The sequence below is a fragment of the Gopherus flavomarginatus genome, chromosome 23, assembly GCF_025201925.1.
Source record: "Gopherus flavomarginatus isolate rGopFla2 chromosome 23, rGopFla2.mat.asm, whole genome shotgun sequence".
NCBI lineage: Eukaryota > Metazoa > Chordata > Testudines > Testudinidae > Gopherus > Gopherus flavomarginatus.
This window is the reverse complement of record NC_066639.1, coordinates 14,853,218-14,872,845: the sequence shown is the minus strand read 5'-3', so window position 1 is coordinate 14,872,845 and position 19,628 is coordinate 14,853,218. Positions and strand designations below refer to the sequence as shown.

The following is a 19,628-nucleotide window of genomic DNA, read 5'->3' as shown; positions in this document are numbered from 1 at the left end:
CACACACACCACGCCGACCTGCCGCTCTTGGGGGGCCCGGCCAGCGCAGGGGGACCCCACGGCCAGAGGCCAGCCCTGCAGGACCTGGAGCTCTGCTGCATGGGCACCCCCTTTACCCTGGGCACCTCCCAAGGACCAGCACTGCCCCCTAAGATTGGACTAGGATTTCTGCTCCCCCCAACTGCTATTTCTTCACTCGCCTCCTTTTTTGGGATTTCCTCCCCCCACAGCCCCATCTGGGGCCTGGAATATTTTAGACAGTGTCCGTGGGTCGCCCGGACCACAGAGCCAGGTAAGGGATTGGGGCAAGGACTCTGGGGTGTGTTGGGTTGGAGCGAGGTGGGGCTGGGAGCCAGGACTCCTGGGTTCTCTCCCCGGCTCTGAAAGGGGAGTGGGGTCTAGAGGTTAGAGCGGGGGTGAGGGGCTGGGAGCCAGGACTCCTGGGTTCTCTCCCTGGCTCTGAAAGGGGAGTGGGGGCTAGTGGGTTAGAGCAAGGGGCTGGGAGCCAGGATTCCTGGGTTCTCTCCCCGGCACTGGGAGGGGAGTGGGGACTGGTGGGTTAGAGCAGCGGGGGCTGGGAGCAAGGACGCCTGGGTTCTCTCCCCAACTTTGAAAGGGGAGTGGGGTCTGGTGGTTAGGGAGCTGTGAGCCAGGACTCCTGGGTCCTTTTCATTGACATGCTAGGTGATTTCTGGTTGTTCACTGGTTTTGCCAGTTTTCCCCAGTAGAAAACAAGTTTTGGGTTTTTTTGCGGGGAGGGCGTGTCCCTGCTCCTTGTACCTGTCGAGTGCTCTTGGTACCCGCCTGGGCGGAGAGGCCCCCCAACACACCCTGGGGAGGGAACAGTCTAACTCCCCGGTTGCGGGGGGGAGCGGAGAAGGGGCTTGGGGCCAGGAGACAGGGGAGTCAGTGGGGGAAGCTGTCTGCTCTGGGGGGAGGGCGCAGAGCAACCGGGGGGGGGAATAGAGGGCAGGGGCCGATCCTGCTCTGCCAGTGGGTGGAGGGAGCTGGCTGCCGGTGGTGTGCTGGGGGATTAGGCTGGCTCACACCTGTCCGTCTCGATAAGCGGCTCTGCCGTGTCCTGGGGAGGGGGGGAGAGTGCGGCCTGGGGAGTGCAGGGTTAAACGCTAAAGCCAATTAACACAGCCAGCCTGCCCCACTGGTGGAGAGAGCTGGGGGCCTGCCCCGGTCTGGGCTGGAGGGAGGGGTGGGGTGGGGGATGTATGGGGGCTGTTATTGTAGGGTCCCTGGGGGCGCTGGGGCTGCTATTGTAGGATCTCTGGAGGCACTGGGGCTGCGTGTGCGGGTGTGTTATTGTAGGGTCTCTGGGGGCACTCGGGCTGTTATTGTAGGGTCTCTGGGGGCACTGGGGCTTCGTGTGTGGATGTGTTATTGTGGGGTCCCTGGAGGCACTGGGGCTGTGTGTGCGGGTGTGTTATTGTGGGTGTCTAGGGGCGTTGGGGCTGTGTGTGTGGGTGTGTTATTGTGGGGTCTCTGGGGGTGCTGAGGCTGTTATTGTAGGGTCTCTGGAGGCACTGGGGCTGTGTGTGTGGGTGTGTTATTGTGGGGTCTCTGGGGGCGCTGGTCCCCTTGATATGAGTTGTACCCCACAAGCCTGCATTGCTCTGGCCTTTGGGGTGGGGGGGAGCATGTGCTAGCCATGGGTCCCAGATCAGAGATGCCCCCTGTGTATCCCACGCTCCCATTGGCTTTCAGAGCAACGGTGTGTGTGTGTGTGGGGGGGGAGCATCAGCCAATTGGTACCGGAGCACTGTGGGGGTTTTTTGCCAGGGGAAGGAGGGATGGTCCCCTGCATGGGATGTAGGTTGCAGTGTGTGTGTGTGTGTCCGTCCCCAGGGCCAGTGTGGTACCAGTCTCTAACCCTGTGAACTGGAACTGGGTAGATTATTTTTTTCAAAGTATTCTAGTAGATTGGCGAGGCGTGATTTTCCCTTTGACACTCCCCCCAACAAATCGTGTTCATTTCTGCGTCTGATCATTCTGCTCTTTACTAGCGTTATACGAATTTCCCTGGGACTGAAATTAGGCTCCCTGGCTCGTAATTGCTAGGTGCCACCCTGGCTGACCCCTTTGATCTATTTCCCGACGGATCATACACCTCAGTCCTTCGATTGAGTGGGGGTGATCTTTTGGCCGCTTTGCGGCAGGAGGCCACGGTGCCTCGTCAGCTCTGGAGGTGTCTTTTGGTCTCGCTGGTGGGTCTGTTGTGTGAATCGTTTGGCCCGGGTGTCGTGCCAGGAGCTGCGAGCAGCGGTGTCTGTGCTGTCGGCAGTTTCAGCTGGGATATGTTTCCATGCAATCTGCACTGTCGCAACGTTCGGTTTTCATTTCGTTTGGGTTGAGATTTTGCTTTCTCCCCGTGCGTAAAGCCGAGGGAGTCCTTGCAACCTCCTGTCACGGCTGGGGCCTGGGTGCTCCGGGCTGGGACACTCCGCCTGGGTTCGGAGAGGGGGCTGGGATCAATCCGGGGGCTATGAGGGAAGCTGTCAGTCTGGCCTTCTGAGGCAGGACTTCCCGTGCTTCACAAAAACTATGCGGTGATGTGTTCAGCCCTACCGTGGCTGCCGGGTCCCATGCCCCGAATGCCCAATAGATAGCGACGCATCAGGCAGTCGCTGTTGGGTTCTGAGTATCTGTCTTGTCTCGGCCCCCGGGGTAGCCTGAGCATTTCTTTTCGCTGCATAAATATCACCCGTCCGCCAAAGCTCAGCCTCGGCGTCGCTGGGGGCACCCGCCCTTTGTGCCAGATTGATGGGGGCTTGGGCTCCTCTCTGGGAGAAGAGTCATTCGGGAAGGCCGGGTGGAGCCAAGCTTGGAGGGTGAATTGGTGGTGGGAGGTGTTAATGGCGGCCATTGACCGGTGCTTTGAGCCGTAGACAACTGTAGAGATGCTGGAAGCTGGGGCCACCCTAACTGGATGCCAGCGGCTTGGTGTGTCCCCTGTTTTCCCACCTTTCCCCCTTCCAATTCCCCCCCCCCAAAAGGAGTAGGATTAAGAACATAAGAACGGCCACATTGGGTCAGACCAAAGGTCCGTCTCGCCCAGTGTCCTGTCTGCCGACAGTGGCCAATGCCAGGTGTCCCAGCGGGAATGAACAGAACGGGCAGTCGCCAAGTGCTCCGTCCCCTGCTGCCCACTCCCAGCCTCTGGCAAACAGAGCCTGGGGACACCCTCCCTGCCCATCCTGGCTAATAGCCATTGATGGACCCATCCTCCATGAACTTATCTAGGTTTTTTTTGACCCCTTGTTATAGCCTTGGCCTTCACAACATCCTCTGGCGAGGAGTTCCACAGGTTGACTGAGCGTTGTGTGAAGAAATACATCCTTTGGTTTGTTTTAAACCTGCTGCCTATTCATTTCATTGGGTGACCCCTAGTTCTTCTGTTATGAGAAGCAGTAAGTAACACTTCCTTATCTACTTAAACACCAGTCATGATTTTATAAATCTCTCTCATATCCCCCCTTAGTCGCCTCTTTTCCAAGCTGAAAAGTCCCAGTCTTATTAATCTCTCCTCATACGGAAGCCGTTCCAGACCCCGAATCATTTTGTTGCCCTTTTCTGAATCTTTTCCAATTCCAATATCTCTTTTTTTAAGATGGGGCAACCACATCTGCATGCAGTATTCAAGATATGGGTGTACCATGGATTTATATAGAGTCAATAGGATATTTTCTGTCTTATTATCTATCTCTTTCTTACTGATTCCCAATGCTCTGTTGGCTTTTTTGACTGTCACTGCGCCTTGAGCGGATGTTTTCAGTGAACTATCCACAATGACGCCAAGATCTCTTTCTTGAGTGGTAACAGCTAATTTATACATATAGTTGGGATTATGTTTTCCAGTGTGTGCTGCTTTCCATTGATCAACATTAATTCTGCCCAGGGATGCCTGGAGTAGTCCTTGAAATTTTTGAACAGGTTGGGGTGGCATTCAGAAGTGGTCGCATCCCACCCCCAATGGAGAAATGCTGTCCTGTTGAGCGCAAGGCCCGTGGTTAACCCAAGATGCTTGAGTCAGACACCTCAGCAGCGTAGCAACACGCTGGTCAATCGGCTTCTCCGGATACTTGGCCTCATTGGCAGAGGAGAGACCCGTCGCTCATTGACTTCAAGGCCAGGCCGGAGAACGGCCTTCTGCTCTGGGAATTATCGGATCGTCTAGAAAAAACAGCCAATCTGGATTCAAAACAATTGCCAATCACGGAGAATCCACGGTGACCCTTGGCAAATTCTCCCCCGTAGTTAATTACTCTATCATGGTTAAAAATTTCCACCTTATTTCCTGTCTGAATATGTCTAGCTTCATCTTCTAGCTGTTGGGTCATGATCTACCCACCTTTCTCGGCTAGATTAAATATTTGTCCCCCACAAAGTGGGGTCAAGTCACCCTGAAAAGTCTCTCTCAGCTAAATAGCTGGAACTCCTGGAGTTTATCATGAATAAGGCCGGTTTTATAACCCTTGAATCATTCTCGTGGCTCTTCGTTGATCCCCTCTGCATTGAATTGGGGCCACCTTGAATTGGGGCCACCAGAACTGGACACAGGATCCCAGCGGCTGCCGCACCAGGGCCAAATCCAGATGTAAAATCACCTCACTGCTTCTACTCCAGATTCCCCCGTTTATACACCCCAAGGTCGCGTTAGCTCTTTGGGCTGCAGCGTTGCTCTGGGAGCTTGTGTTCAGCCAATTCTCTGCCACCAACCCCTGAATCTTTTCCCGAGTCCCTGCTCCCCAGCCTGGAGGTCTGGCCTGCGTTCTCTGTTCCTAGATGTAGTTACACCTGTGGTTCCCAAACTTTAACAACCCAGGAACCCCTTTCACTAAAATGGCAAGTCTCGCGAACCCCCTCCTAAAAATGAACATTTCCAGGGGTTTTCTCCTTTACCTGAGTATAAATTATAAAAGCAGTGATCTTAGAACTATCAAATTTGTTTTTATGACATGCTTATTACACATTATTTATGATGATTATTTATCATTACGGTATTTTTATTATATTATGAAAACTCTTCCAAGATCTCACTGTCGTAGCTTGTATCACTTCGAATAAGCCTGTTTATAAGACAAGGCTCCTAGGTTTCATCAAGGAGTAACAGATGTGAAACAGCAGGAAGGTATTTAAGAAGCCAGCTCAAAGAATTCCTCCCACACAGGCATTCGGGTCTTGAGCAGTCCAGGCAAACAACGCACGTTACAACAAAGCTTAAATTTGTTCTTCATAATCATTTTAAAAACAAGACTAGCTGCTTATTTCATTTTAAAAACAGCAAAAAATACCCACCTCCCTTTCCGTTTCATATAAGTCCCTGAAGTTTAAATCTCCTCAGTGGGATAGAGATGCTTGCTTTGATCTGCTTCACTCTTGGAAGTCCAGGCTGCCGGCCCCATGCTGCCTGGGGTCCCTAGGGACAGCTCTGTCCACCATTAGGGATTTTTTTTCCCGAGAACCCCCTGTAACATTTCATGAATCCCCAGGGGTTCACGAACCCCAGTCTGGGAACCACTGAGTTACGCTGAGCTGCTTTCGTGTAGGACACTTTTTCTTGGTGGGTTGAGACGGTCTCCTCCCACTCGGCTTATGAATAGCTTGATGTACAGTGTGTGTCTCCTGGCTCTATACGGGTGTGTGCAGGCGTCTGTCTGTTTGCTGGTGCTAGAGGGGAGTTTGTGTGTTCCCTGGATCCATAGTGGAGGTGTGCACAGCCCCGGCTCTCTGTGTGTGAGGGGCCTTGGCTCTATAAGGGTGTGTGTGGGGGCCCCTTCTGGCTCTATTGGGGTGTGTGTGTTGGGCCTCTGGCTCTGTAGAGGTGGGGGGCCCTACCTATTTAGGGGTGCATGGGGGACCCTGGATCTATAGGGAGTATGGGGGCCCCTTGGCTTTAATGGAGTACATGTGTGGCCCCCCCAGCTCTATAGGAGGTACATTTGTGCCCCTGGGCTCCATAGGGTATGTGTGGGGGACCCCCTGCTGGCTCCATAGGGGTGTGTGTGGGGGCCCCCAATGGCTCTATAGGGGGTGTGCACACTGGGCAGGTGCATGTGGACTCCACAGCTGCAATCTCTCTCCCTTTACCTCTGGGGCTGCCCCCCATTGCCCCACTGCAGAGTAGGGGGAGCCCAGCCCCTATGCGCTCCAGGGTAATTCTGGGCAGCCCCCTCAACCCACAGGACCCTGCCATGGGGCACCCTGGGGGAGTGAGGGGGCCTGCGCTCGGTGCTGCCCCAAACTGGGGATGGGCACGGCAGCTGAATGGGGCGGTGGGGCTTGGAAGGGGGCTCTCCTCTCCGCCTGTGGCAGGGAGCACCCTAGGGGCTGGTTCTGCACAGGCCCAGCTGTGAGCAGGGGTCAGATAGAAGGAGCTGGGGTGGGGGTGACGCGAGAGGCTGTGGGTGTCAGAACAGCATGAGCCGTGCCCCAGTAGGTCCCGTCTATCCCCATCCATCACCGTGTAGCCATCCAGCTGTCCTTTCTCCATTCATTCCTCCCCCCCATGCCCCTTTCTCTGCCCGCTCATCCATCCATCCATCCCCCTTTCTCTGTCCGCCCGTCCCCCGACTCCCCTTTCTCCGTCCGTCCACAATGGGGTGAAGCAGGATATTTAAAAGACCCTGGTGCACTTGGGGCTCCACCCAAGCAAAGTCTCCCACCAGGTGTGATGGCCTGTGTTTGTAACTTGTTGCTCTCGCCTCTAAACTGAACCCGAAGACTCAACAGGTTTTTCTCCAGTTTCATTCTGGAGCTCTGAGCAATCATACAGTGCAACTCCTCCACCTTTTCTTCCCCGCCCGTCCTTCCTGAACAGTTTATATCCATCCATGACTGTACTCCAGTCATGTGAGTTATCTCACCAAGTCTGTGTTATTCCAATCACGTCATAGTTCTTTGACTGTGCCAGGACTTCCAGATCTCCCTGCTTGTTTCCCAGGCTTCTTGCGTTTGTGTCTAGGCACTTAAGATAACGCGCTGATTGTCCTGCTTTCTCGGTCTGAGACAGAAGTCCTCCCCTCTTGCACTCTCCTGCTCCTGCTTCCTCCCGGTATCCCATTTCCCCACTTACCTCAGGGCTTTGGTCTCCTTCCCCCGGTGAACCTAGTTCAAAGCCCTCCTCACTAGGTGAGCCAGCCTGCTTGTGAAGATGGCTCCACCCCTTCGTTAGGTGGAGCCCGTCTCTGCCTAGCATTCCTCCTTCATGGAACACCATCCCATGGTCGAAGAATCCAAAGCCTTGTCTCTGACACCACCTGCGTAGCCATTCGTTGACTTCCACAATTTGACGCTCCCTACCCAGGCCTTTTCCCTGCACAGGGAGGATGGACGAGAACACCACGTGCACCTCAAACTCCTTTATCCTTCTTCCCAGAGCCACGTAGTCTGCAGTGATCCGCTCAAGGTCATTCTTGGCAGTATCATTGGTGCCCACGTGGAGAAGCAGGAAGGGGTAGCGATCTGAGGGCTTGATGAGTTTCGGCAGTCTCTCCGTCATATCGTGAATCCTAGCTCCTGGTAAGCAGCAGACCTCTCGGTTTTCTCGGTCGGGGCGGCAGATAGATGATTCAGTCTCCCTGAGAAGGGAGTCCCCAACCACCACCACCTACTTCCTTCTCTTGGGAGCGGTGGTCGTGGAACCCCCATCCTAGGAGAGTGCATCTCGTGCCTTCCAATCGGTGGAGTCTCCTTCTGCTCCCTTCTCTCAGACGTACCATCTACTCCGCTCTCCGCATTAGTATCTGTGGAGAGGACATGAAAACATTGCTCACCTGTATCTCCATTGCTGGTCCATGGACACGCCTCTTTCTTGTTCTGGAGGTCACATGCTGCCAAATTTCTTCACCGTCCCTCAGTCCCCGCTGCACAGCTTGCTCTGATTCTTCAGAATGTTGTACCCATAGAAGCATATCCTGACATCTGTCCAGGAAATCTTCATTTTCTCTTATGCTACACAGGATCGATACTTGTTTCTCCAGACCTCGAACCTTCTCTTCCAATATGGAGACCAGCTTGCACTTTGTATGGCCAAAGTCGCTTCTGTCCTGTGGAAGAAAGGCAAACCTGGCACATCCTGTGCAGATCACAACAGCTGAACGCTCACCTTCCATATTTCCTTCCTTCCAAGAACTTCCTCAGCTGTTGCAGCAACTACTCAGAGAAGCCCGCAGGATAAAAGCCTCAGTGGGCTCTCCCCAGGCGAATTCCCAGGCAAACTCCCTCTTTTAGCCTCCGCTGTTCGCCGCTCAGCTCGTTCACTGCTGACTGTTGCCTGCTGGAACTAACAAGGACTGTACCAAGGGGAAAAATTGGGCCCAGACTAGGAAAGAGTCTAGTCTATGAAAGAAGCTTATTGGGCCATCTCTGAGCGTGAGATTTTACCTGTATTCAGTTTCTTAATGTATTGGGCATAGACTTCTGTGTTTTTGCTTTATTTTGCTGGGTAACTTACTTTGTTCTGTTAGTACTTGAAACCACTTAAATCCTACATTTTATGCTTAATAAAATCACTTTTGTTTATTAATGAACCCACAGTAAGTGATTAATACCTGGGGAAGCAAGCAGCTGTGGATCTCTCTCTATCAGTGTTATAGAGGGCAGACAATTTACGAGTTTACCCTGCACGAGCTTTATACAGAGTAAAACAGATTTATTTGGGGTTTGGATCCCATTGGGAGCTGGGTGTCTGGGTGCTGGAGATAGGTGAACTGCTGAGCAGTTTTTGGTTATAGTCTTCAGCCTTGGGGGTGTAGACCAGACCCGCTTCTGTGTTGCAGCAGGCTCGTGTGTCTGGCTCAACAAGGCAGGGTTCTGGAGTCCCAAGCTGGCAGGGAAAATGGGCTAAAAGGTTATTCCAGCACATCAGATGACAGTCCGAAGGCTGGCTCTGTGACTGAACCCATCACAGCTCCCCAAACAGCGGAGGAAACCAGGACTATCCTGCACCTTCCACCACCTGGGAGGCTGTCACGGGTTGTGTTTGACGGTGTACGTCCCTTTCGAGACCACACTGGCTTGCAGAAGAATGGGACGGAGTCTGGGGTGGTCTTAGTTTCATAACAAAACATGAGTGACTCCCCGGTGGCACTGTGCGTGCAATTGGCAATGCTTTCCCAGGGGCGACCCGAGGAGTTGCTGACAGCGTAGAACTGGTAGTGACGCTGCAGGGCCAGGGGGTTGCTCCCATGCCCGTAGAATCCATACGTGTGGCCCAGCAATTTTACTTCCTGGGCTCCAGCTGGCATGCGCCTCCAGGGATTCAGAAGGATCACAGGTTCAGCAGAGAGCCGGGACACCATCAGACTCCAGACATTTCTGAACAGCGAGGGGCTGGGACAGCCATGGGATGTCATGGCTTGTGTTCCTGTGAGGGGGCAGAGAAGAAAGAACAAACTCCCACACTCTCTGGCCGTTCCTGACTTCACAGCGGGTTTGGCACTGACAAACCCACTCAACGCATAGTTTCCAATGACCTCAAGCCATTCCTTCTTGCTAGCCAAGAAAGGTGGCTGGCAGGATGGGGGAAACAGTTATACTCCTCCTTGAGGGTCAGATGTTTTACCCTTCCACTCGTTGAGCTGTGAGGAATGAAACCATTTCCACCAGGGTTTCCCATTGTTTCCATTCAGGATTTCTACCTGATAAACCCGGGGGCTGGCCCAATTCTCAATGAAGCAGGGGCCATCCCAGGTGTGCGTCCGAGTGCTCCTCTGCTGAAAACCTTCCAGGCATCACTGCTTGGCCTAATTCCCGTATGAAAGAAGGTTTTTCCCAGCCTTTTTTTTTCCTCCGTGTTTTGCTGTACCTTGCCTAGTTGTGTACTCACTCGCTTGTGTAACGCAACTGTCGTCTCCGCTAAGGTTTGTACCCATTCACGCCTTCCCTTCCCAGCCGATGGGCAGTTCCACTCCCGACCACCAACTTCCAGGCATGGCCATTTGGCTTTCTGGAGGAGGGATAGCTCACTGGTTTGCACATTGGCCTGCTAAATCTAGGGTTGTGAGTTCAATCCTTGAGTGGGCCATTTGGAGCTTCAAAGGGAGTGTAGCCTGGATCAACCTTCAAGCCATTAAGATTATCGGTAGCTTCCCATCCCTCCCTGAGTTCTTACTTGTTGTTTCAAAGCCTCCTTTAGCGAGCAATTGGTTCATTCAACTTGGCCAGAGGACTCCAGGTGTCCAGCTTCCTGGGGACGGGGCTTAATGCCGAAAGCCATACCTAGCTCTTTGCATAACATCTTCCCCAAAATAGGATCCCAAATCTGAATCAATGGCTCTGGGAATTCCCATCCTTGAGAAAACCACGCTAAAGAGCTGCGTAGCAGTGACCTAGGCCATGTTGGTTTTAGCAGGGGTGGTTTCCACCTATTTGGAGAAGGAATCTATCTTACCAGGCCATATTTATTCCCTCTACTGGTGGTGGGTAAAGGGCCTTTGTAATCTGTCTGAATCCGGGACCAGAGACCCTCTATTCTTTGGTGCCTCAATCCATTTTTTCAAACCTAGCGCTCAGCATTAACCATGGCGCACTGCAGACAATTATCACACCACGGATCTATATCCGCTTTCATGCGTGGCCCCCACCCTGTATATTTAACCCTATTTAAAGTATCCTGGTTTCCTCTATGCCCTTGTTCATGCACTAACTGAATCAGGTCCCCCCTATACCTGGCTGGAGACTATCCAGGGCCTTTGCCCACCTGCATCCGCTGCCTACCAGACATCTCCAACCTGCTCAATCCTGTCGTTTCCTGTGGGATCATTCTCTGTCCTGCCTAAGGACCAGATTTCTGTATCTTAAGCCCAAGGGATCTCTTCCTTTACCTAAAGTTTTTCCCCAGATAGTTACCGCCTCTGTTTGTTCTACTTGGCCTGCATCTCTAGTGTGGTAACCAGGAGCAGCAGCTTTGGATAAGGCATCAGCTCTGTTGTCCCAGTTTGCGTCTTCTGAGTGATTTTTTCTGATGTCCTTGGGTCACCCAGGTGTCTGCAGTTCTTTCCTTGATAACCCGGAGAGCCACCAGGGGCTTTGAACGTTTACCGATGCTCCGCTGTCCACGCGCAATTGGGCAAATATCCCTATAGCCCTCACAGTGGGTCTCCCCAATACGTCGCACTGAAGTCTTGCGATCAGCTGGGGAGGCCCATGGGGACCGGGCACCCTTACTGCTCGGTCGACTCCCTCGAGAGCCTCCACTCGGAAGAGGGGGCAGGGATCTGGTTTCGACAGGGAGTGGGCGTGGGGGACGTGCTCGGTACCGGGGCAGTGGGCCGAGGGGGGTGGTTCCTTGCATTAACTCTGTCCTCTGAGTGACCTGAGACAAAGCATTAACCAGGATGCTGAGGGGCTGGCGATCATCTTTTCCCATATCCTCCCCTAAATACACCAGCTCCTTCCTCAGAATCTCCTTGGGTCGGCGCTGCCCAGGGTTGTGGGAAGGAGGGGGGTTATAATTGGGAGAGTGACTGGCAGGGTGAGGACCATCATTCACAGATGTGATAGCCTGTACGGGCTCTGAGATAGTCTTTTTGCCGATTTATCTTTTTAAGATGCCTGCCTCTCGCGGCAAATCCCCTAATTATTGGGGTTTTGTAGCTAGTTCATTCCAGGTTAGATGTTCTATACCCACAGCCCCCAGGGTCATTTTTGTCTGAGAATTCAGTCCATTCGGGTCCCCGATTAATGGGAAATGATAATCCCATTCTCTTCTGGCTGGAGCAACGAACCAGAGAGAGCTACCAGCGTCTTTTTTTGAAGTAGGTAAGGTTTGGGGGCCTGGCCTGGTTTCTGCTTTTCCATTATCTGTAGATTCCTGAGGGGAGAAGTGGGCAGGAATATTTTCAGGGCACTTCTCATCCATTCCCGGGGTCGAGCGGCTGTCCGCTCGCTCCCAAGAGCTCCGGAGCATCTGCAGCACAAGGAGAAGTGCATGACTGAGCCAGTTGGGTTAAGCCCATGCCATTAGCAGAGGGGTGCATTTGCCAAACACGGGCCAGCCATACAACGGCTGGGTCACGGCTCAGTGGCCCCAGTCTCTCGGCAATAGCCTTGAGCTGACTAGAAGACCACCTTACTACATCCATAACCAGCTCCGTTGTGGGAAGATCAGCTCCTGAAACTGTGTTTAACCTCCCTTGTGGAAACAGGGGCAACGTTATGCCTGTGTGGCAAATCAGGGTTGAATGGGTTTTTGGGGTCAGCATCAGGGGGTATCTCTATTTCCCAGGGGGCTCCAAACTGCAATCCTCTCTCAACCTTGCAGCCGCTACCACCCCCTTATGGGCGCTAAATTGGGCACGCAATTTACTAATCTCTGCCTGGCACTTCTGATGGCCTGCTGTTGCCTTATTCTCATCCGCAAGGAAGCGAGTTGCTGTTCTTGCTTCTTCTAACAATTTTTTTGTTCACTCTTTCCTATACCGTTCTGCATCCCCGCTGGCCGTGTCTCTCTCCTCTTGCATATTTCTAAGTTCAGTCACCATTTGAAGCTTTTCTGCTAATAATTCACACCCGTCGGCCTCACATTTGTTCAAATGCCATTGTAACTGCTTTTTCTCCAGCTCCAGTTCCTGCCTTCCCTTTACCATTTCAGCCATGTCTGGACATGCATAAAATAATGCCCAAGCAGCAGCTGCATCCTTTGCGCTACCCTGTGCCTTAAAAGTTGTTCAATATTGTTCAAAGCTCAGACGCACTTCAATCAGGGGATTGTCACCCTTAAAGTACCTGCTTTTCCAGGGACATTTCCCCTTCTTCATTACCCATCTCGCTAATCTGTTGGTTTTCTTCTCAAGCGAGCAGTCAAGGTTTTTTCCCCAGCCATCTCTACTTCCCTTATCTCACTGATGATCTGCATCAAAAGCCCTTTCACGCAGCCACAGTATTGCTCTAAAATCTTTACTTTTAAAGCACGACTCTTTAGCTCCTTATGGCAGGGTCCTACTGTTGTTCTCAGCACGGTTCCTAACTTAAAAGTTACAGAATGTTACCAAATATTCTGAGACCTCACTAAAGGACCTTAGTCTGAAAAAGGAAGAGGCAGTTTGCTCAGGTCTGTGCCCCTGTTTCCCCACTCCGCAGCAACTACTCAGCAAGTACCACGTGATTAGGGTCACGTGCTGCCCGCGTTCTCCACCAATTTGTTACCAGCTTTGCCCCTTACTTTGAGGTATGCTCATTTATTAGGAAAAAGAATGAGGAGTACTTATGGCACCTTAGAGACTAACAAATTTATTTGGGCATAAGCTTTCGTGGACTAAAATCTGCTTCATCAGATGCATGCAGTGGAAAATACAGTAGGAAGATATATACACACAGACAACATGGAAAAAATGGATGTTGCCATGCCAAGTATAATGAGATTCATCAACTAAGGTGAGCTATTATCAGCAGGAGAAAAAAAAAACTTTCGTAGTGATAATCAGGATGGCCCATTTCCAACAGATGGCAAGAAGGTGTGAGTAACAGTAAGAGGAAAAAATTAGCACGGGGAAATAGTTTTTACTTTGTGTAATGACCCATCCACTCCCAGTTTTTGTTCAAGCCTAATTTAATGGTGTCCACTTTGCAAATTAATTCCAATTCTGCAGTTGCTCGTTGGAGTCTGGTTTTGACATTTTTTTTTGTTGGAGTATTGTGACTTTTAGTAATCGAGTGACCAGCGAGGCTGAAGTGTTCTCCGACTGGTTTTTGAATGTTATAATTCTTGACTTCTGATTTGTGTTCATTTATTCTTTTGCGTAGAGACTGTCCGGTTTGGCCAACGTCCATGGCAGAGGGGCATTGCTGGCACATGATGGCATATATCACATTGGTAGATGTGCAGGTGAACGAGCCTTTGATGCTGGGGGGGAGGATGGTTCTGTAAGCCTATCAATGGGCTGCTTGTGTCACGTGTGTTTTCATAAGGATTTCTACTTTTCCCTTCTGCATGCCCCCTCCCAATGGAGCTATCCTGCAGAACCGAGGTTCCCCAGGGCTGGGTTCTTCGAGCCCCAGAACCAGACGGACACCCACACGCATTAACAGAAAGGACCGGGTTAATCAGCGCTTCCAAGCTGATCCCTTATATGTTCCTGGACTCTGTAGGTTGGGTCGAACAGCACCTCCAAGCTCTCACCTTCCTATGCCATGGGCACCGCACTGCAATAGTGCATGTTTGAGCAGGCTGGGTTGAGCAGCACTTCCAAACTGCCACCCTCATGTGTCCCCGGTTCAGCACGTCCCTATCTCCACTTTCACGCTATGGTAGTGACCCACTCAATGAGCAAACCCCACCGGATTTTTGAGCGCTGCTTAGGTAGGAGGAGCGTTGCTGCAGAGCGAATGAGGAAACCAAAAAACACCCTCGCGGGGAAAAAAGCGAGAGACGCAACCAGCTTAATCATGAAATTTATTTATTGCTGGGTAACAACCAGAGGGTTATAATATTAAATCTAACTTAAACTTGATTATAAAAGTCAAGGTTAGAAAACTACCAGTGATCCAAGGGGAGTAGTGGGGGCAAAAGACATATCTGGATTTAAGATTAAGCTTGATAAGTTTATGGAAGGGATGGTATGATGGGATAATCTAATTTTGGCAATTGATCTTTGATTATCAGCAGATACGTATGCCGTGGTCGGTGATGGGATGTTGGATGGGATGGGATCTGAGTTACTGCAGAGAATTCTTTCCTGAGTGCTGGCTGGTGAGTCTTGCCCACATGCTCAGGGTTTAGCTGATCGCCATATTTGAGGTCAGGAAGGAATTTTCCTCTGGGGCAGATTGGCAGAGGCCCTGGAGGTTTTTCGCCTTCCTCTGCAGCGTGGGACATGGGTCACTTGCTGGTGGATTCTCTGCAGCTTGAGGTCTTCAAACCACAATTTGAAGACTTCAATAACTCAGACATAGGTTAGGGGTTTGTTATAGAAGTGGATGGGTAGGGTTCTGTGGCCTGCATTGTGCAGGGGGTCGGACTAGATGATCACATTGGTCCCTTCTGACCCTAGAATCTATGAGTCTATGAGAATCACACAAGTCAGGGTCAGGAGGCTTTACCGAGAGAGAGCAAGAGCTGGGTTTTCACCACTCCATGAAGCTTGAATCGATCGGGGGCCCCAGGTGGTGGTGGTAGCTGAGGGTCTGGGGTGCTGGAGACAGACAGAGCCCCCAGCACGATCAGTCAGGAGACGATGGAAGTCCCAACAGAACTGATGCAGTTTTTGGATTCAGGCATCAGAACTCTTACTTGAGCGTGGATTGGGGTTTTTGTAGAGAAACAACAACGGTTCAAGGGAGAACGCTAGCTTTGTTTATGGATAAACTGTTGGCTCAAGGGAGTATACCAAAGAGCCGATCATTCCTGGCTGTGGACGATGTTCCTTCGAGGGAGCACACAATGCAGTTAGGCAGCTTCAGTATTTTGGATACCAATCAAGGATTCATTACTGGAATTGGTCTGAGCTGGGTGTGTGCCGGCGGGTTCATTAATATCTGGAGCAGAGATCTCCCATCATGCAGTGCTTCCCTGCTTTTCTGGTCCCAGACTTCAGTCCAGTTCTTGCCTTGGAATCTCTGGCTAATGGAGATGCCTCCTTGTCCTATCTTCGATGGAAATGAAGCCAGGGGAGTGGCCTTACTCCTGTCACCCTTTTCCGGAGGGAGTTGGGTGTGTCTCCCGCCACCTTTTCGTTGTTTTTTGTAAATCTTTCTTCTGATCGGTTTTGGTTCAAACCGAGGCTGGGGTGGGGTTGGGAAAGGTCTTTGATGAGTCAGACCGGCTGGGTACTGCACCCTGGTTCCTCAAGAACGCAGAGCTGCTAGGTAACAATCCCCCTCACTCCTCTTTCTCTGTCCGTCCCTTTCACTCCCCTTTCTCCGTCCATCCGTCCCCCCTGTGATGTTCCCTTCTGTGTTATCGGGACTGCTGATCTGCTAGGCCTCTGCAATCCTCGACTCTGGGAGCCAGGCTCACCCTGCTTTGCTGTGAGAACCCCCACTCCTGGGCTGTTCACGCACAGCATCTGGCATGTAAGCTGCTCCTTGGATTGTGTAACCGACTGACACTAGCCAATATCTCCGGTCACAGACACAACCCTGGGAACCTCTCTCTTGCAGTGGCCAGTTATGCCCGTTGGACGCCGCAAGTTTATATGAGTTCATCAGTTTAACAAAGAAATTGATAGGTACCAGGCTTGTTATCCCGAGGGGAGTCTCTGACATGCTTTAAACGAAACACACTGCTTCAGGTAGAATAAACAAACAGATTTATTAACTGCAAAGACAGATTTTAAGTGATTATAAGTCAAAGCACAAGAAGTCAGATTTGGTCAAATGAAATACGAGCAAAATGCATTCTAAGCTGATCTTAACACTTTCAGTGCCCTTACAAACGTAGATGCTTCTCACCGCAGGCTGGCTGGCTGCCCTTCAGCCAGGCTGTCCCCTTTGATCGGCACTTCGGTTGCGTCATGGTGGTGTCTGTAGATGTAGGTGGAAGAGAGAGGAAGAGCATGGTAAATGTCTCTCCCTTTTATCATGTTCTTTTCTTCCCTCTCATGGCTTTGTCCCCTGCTTCAGGATCAGGTGAGCATCACCTCATTGTAGTGCCAAACTGACGCAGGGAAGGGGGGTGATTCACTCGGAGTCCAACAGATCCGTTGTTACTGACTAGGCCAGCGTCCTTTGTTCCTGTGAGGCTGGGCTGGGTTTGTCCCATACCTGCCTTGGTGAGGTGTGAACTGCTCCTCTGTTCTGGGAGAGTTTTGCCTGGGCCTGTTTTAAGCCACGAGGACACATTTTCAGCCTCGTAACTATATATATGAAATTGCAACTTATAACATCACTATAACAACAGTGCTGAGTGCATCATGAGCCTTCCGGAGACACGTGACGTGACAGACTTTGCACTGGATACCACACAATCAATGTACACAGGGGTACAGTGTTCCAGTGAGGTACAGAGTGTCACACCTGCCCCCTTAGTTGACTGCAAGAGGGTTAGTCACTGACTAGCTCGAAGACAGTTTGTGTTATAGTTCTCTTGGCATCCAGCCATTAAGGCCATGAGACAGCGTGCCTCAGTTTCCCCCTCGCCCAGCAAACCAGGTTTGTTATGGTTTCTCCGCTGTGGTAAGCTTCAAGTCTGTTTACAGGTATTAATTGAAGAGTAGCATTATCATAAGGTTTAACATCCCTGTCAAAATTCTTATCCCCACAACTTAACATTAATGTAAACACCCATCTGTGATACCAATGTTTGTAAGTATCTCTATGATACCACGCCCTCTGTTCAGATAGGGTAGTTGGAGGTTAGTTTGTTCATTACCTGTGGTGTCCTTTGACTCTCTCCTGTGTAATCAATCACTGGCTTTTCCTTCCCTCCAGTGTTCCCGTCTGTGTGGGCTCTTAATTTAATCGTGTTTCTGGCATTTTGATGCCTCGGTCTGGCAAGATAGGGGTTCAGGGGGATTCTGCACATTGGCTGGTCCTTGGGGGAGCGGTCTCCCAACCCCAGGACTGTACATGTGCAGAAAATCCAGCTCCTTTTTTGGGGTTACCCGTTGTTTCCCCCTCCCAGCACTGAGTCCTTCCTTGCCCCCTTTTCCTAGCGGACTATGATCTGTGCTCTGTGGGCCGGGTGTCTTTAGCCTTCGATCAGATGCACCTTTTCCCAGCAGCTCTCCCATAACTGCTCCCTGGGTCTCACCTCCTTCTCTGTCAGTTGGGCCATTTCTGTTCTCACAAGCTAACACTTGGCAATTTCTTGGTCTCAACTCCTCTGCTATCCCAGGCGTTGGAGCTGCATCTTGGTGAAAAAGAGACACAGTTACTTTCCAAAAACTTTTCAGACATAGCATCCTGGAAAACCGCGATCTGGATCGGGGCACCCTCCGCCACCCATTTCTCTGTCCCCGAGAAGTCAGCTGTGTGACTGCTCCCCTCCAGGAGATCGGCCACCCAGTTCCCTCTCAAAACCTGAGTCACAGGCTGAGTGCACAGATGCTGACTCAGCCGTTCTGTCCTGGGCATCCTCTCCCAAATACCCAGCGAGGAGACATCCCTATATCCCCGCTATTCCTTCCCCAGTTTCCTCCTCTGGGCCCTCTCCAAAGACACGTTTCTCTGAGCTCCCTAGAAAGGGCTCTATCCCTTGTTTATCTGCAACGCTCTGCCAGCTAACTGGGAAAGTTTCCTTAATCACTCCTGCCCCCGTGCCTGAGGGCATGTTGCCTTCTGCTGCAAAGGAGGCAGTCTCAGCCCCTCCGATAAGTGGAAGCACCCTGCTTCCCTGTGTTAGAGTCACAGGAATCCTCACCCACCTCAGTGGTTTCTGAGATCCCATCACCTTTCTCTGGACTCTCCACTGGGACACGTTTCTCTCTGCTCCCTAGAGTCGATTTTGCCTCTGGTTCAGCTGTGACCTGCTGGCAGCTAATAACCTGGACAGTTGTCTCCCTGGCAGGCATCCCACCCCCATTCCTTCCTGATGTGGTGGTGTCTCCAGCTGCCGTGCAGGAGCTGGTCTCAACCACCCTCCCATCTGGAAGCACGTGGCTTCGCCCTGCTGCAGAAGAATCAAGGAGACTCTCTCCCATTCTCTCAGTAGTTCCTGAGACCTGACCCTTTCCCTCAGGGGTCCAGGCATAATACACCCTTCTGCTGCAGGCAAATATTTTAACCTGAGTTACACGGAAAAAATCATTATCGAGAAGCAGGTCGAATAGGAGGTGATCCATTACCCCCTGTGGCAAACTCGGGACAATTAGCTACCAGGAGATGAGTAGTAATTAGTCCCAGAAGGGTTAAAAGGCCTCTCCCTATCCATAGAGGGGAGATAGCCATGGAGAAATAAGGTTCAGCTGGAACAGGGGTTACCAGGGAACTAATTAGCTTCAGCTGGCCCCAGTTGCTGGGGTCCTTTTGAAACCCTCCCTGGCAGGGAAGTGGGGGGGGCAGGGGGAGTGAGAGAAATAGAGTAGCTGCAGCAGGACTCTCCAAAAACTTCCTGGATTGTCTGTGCACCGCTGTATTGTTCTCCCAGCAGATGTCAGGGGGATTGAAGTCCCCCGTGAAAACCAGGGCCTGTGATCTGGAAACTTCAGTTGGTTGTCTGAAGAAAGCCTGGTCCTCCTCCTCCTCCTGGTCAGGTGGTCTATAGCAGACGCCCGCCAGGACATCACCCTTGTTGCGCTCGCCTCCAAACTGAACCCAAAGACTCTCAACAGGTTTTTCTCCAGTTTCACACTGGAGCTCTGAGTAATCATACAGTGCAACTCCTCCACCTTTTCTCCCTCGCCCGTCCTTCCTGAACAGTTCATACCCATCCATGACAGTGCTCCAGTCATGTGAGTTACCCCACCAAGTCTGTTATTCCAGTCACATCAGAGTTCCTTGACTGTGCCGGGACGTCCAATTCTTCCTGCCTGTTTCCCAGGCCTCTTGCGTTCGTGTACAGGCGCCTAAGATAACTAGCTGATTGCCCTGCTTTCTCAGGATGAATCAGGAGGCCTTCCCTGTACCCTCCTCCCTGTAACTCTCCTCTCTCCATTCATCCATCCCCCTCTCTGTCTGTTCATCCCCTTCTCTCTCCTTTCTCCATCCATCTGTTCATTCCCCCTCCCTTTTCTCTATCT

General features: G+C 51.6%; 1 protein-coding gene across 2 annotated transcripts in view; it reads left to right on the top strand.

Annotated features, from left to right (window-relative positions):
* The first annotated feature begins 224 nt into the window (after positions 1–224).
* Positions 225–19,628, top strand: part of GUCY2D (guanylate cyclase 2D, retinal) — a 55,535-nt gene continuing 36,131 nt past the window's right edge. For both annotated transcript variants that reach the window (XM_050932741.1, XM_050932740.1), the window contains exon 1: positions 225–292. The gene's annotated coding sequence lies outside the window, so the exon portion shown is untranslated. The remainder of the gene's footprint in view (positions 293–19,628) is intronic.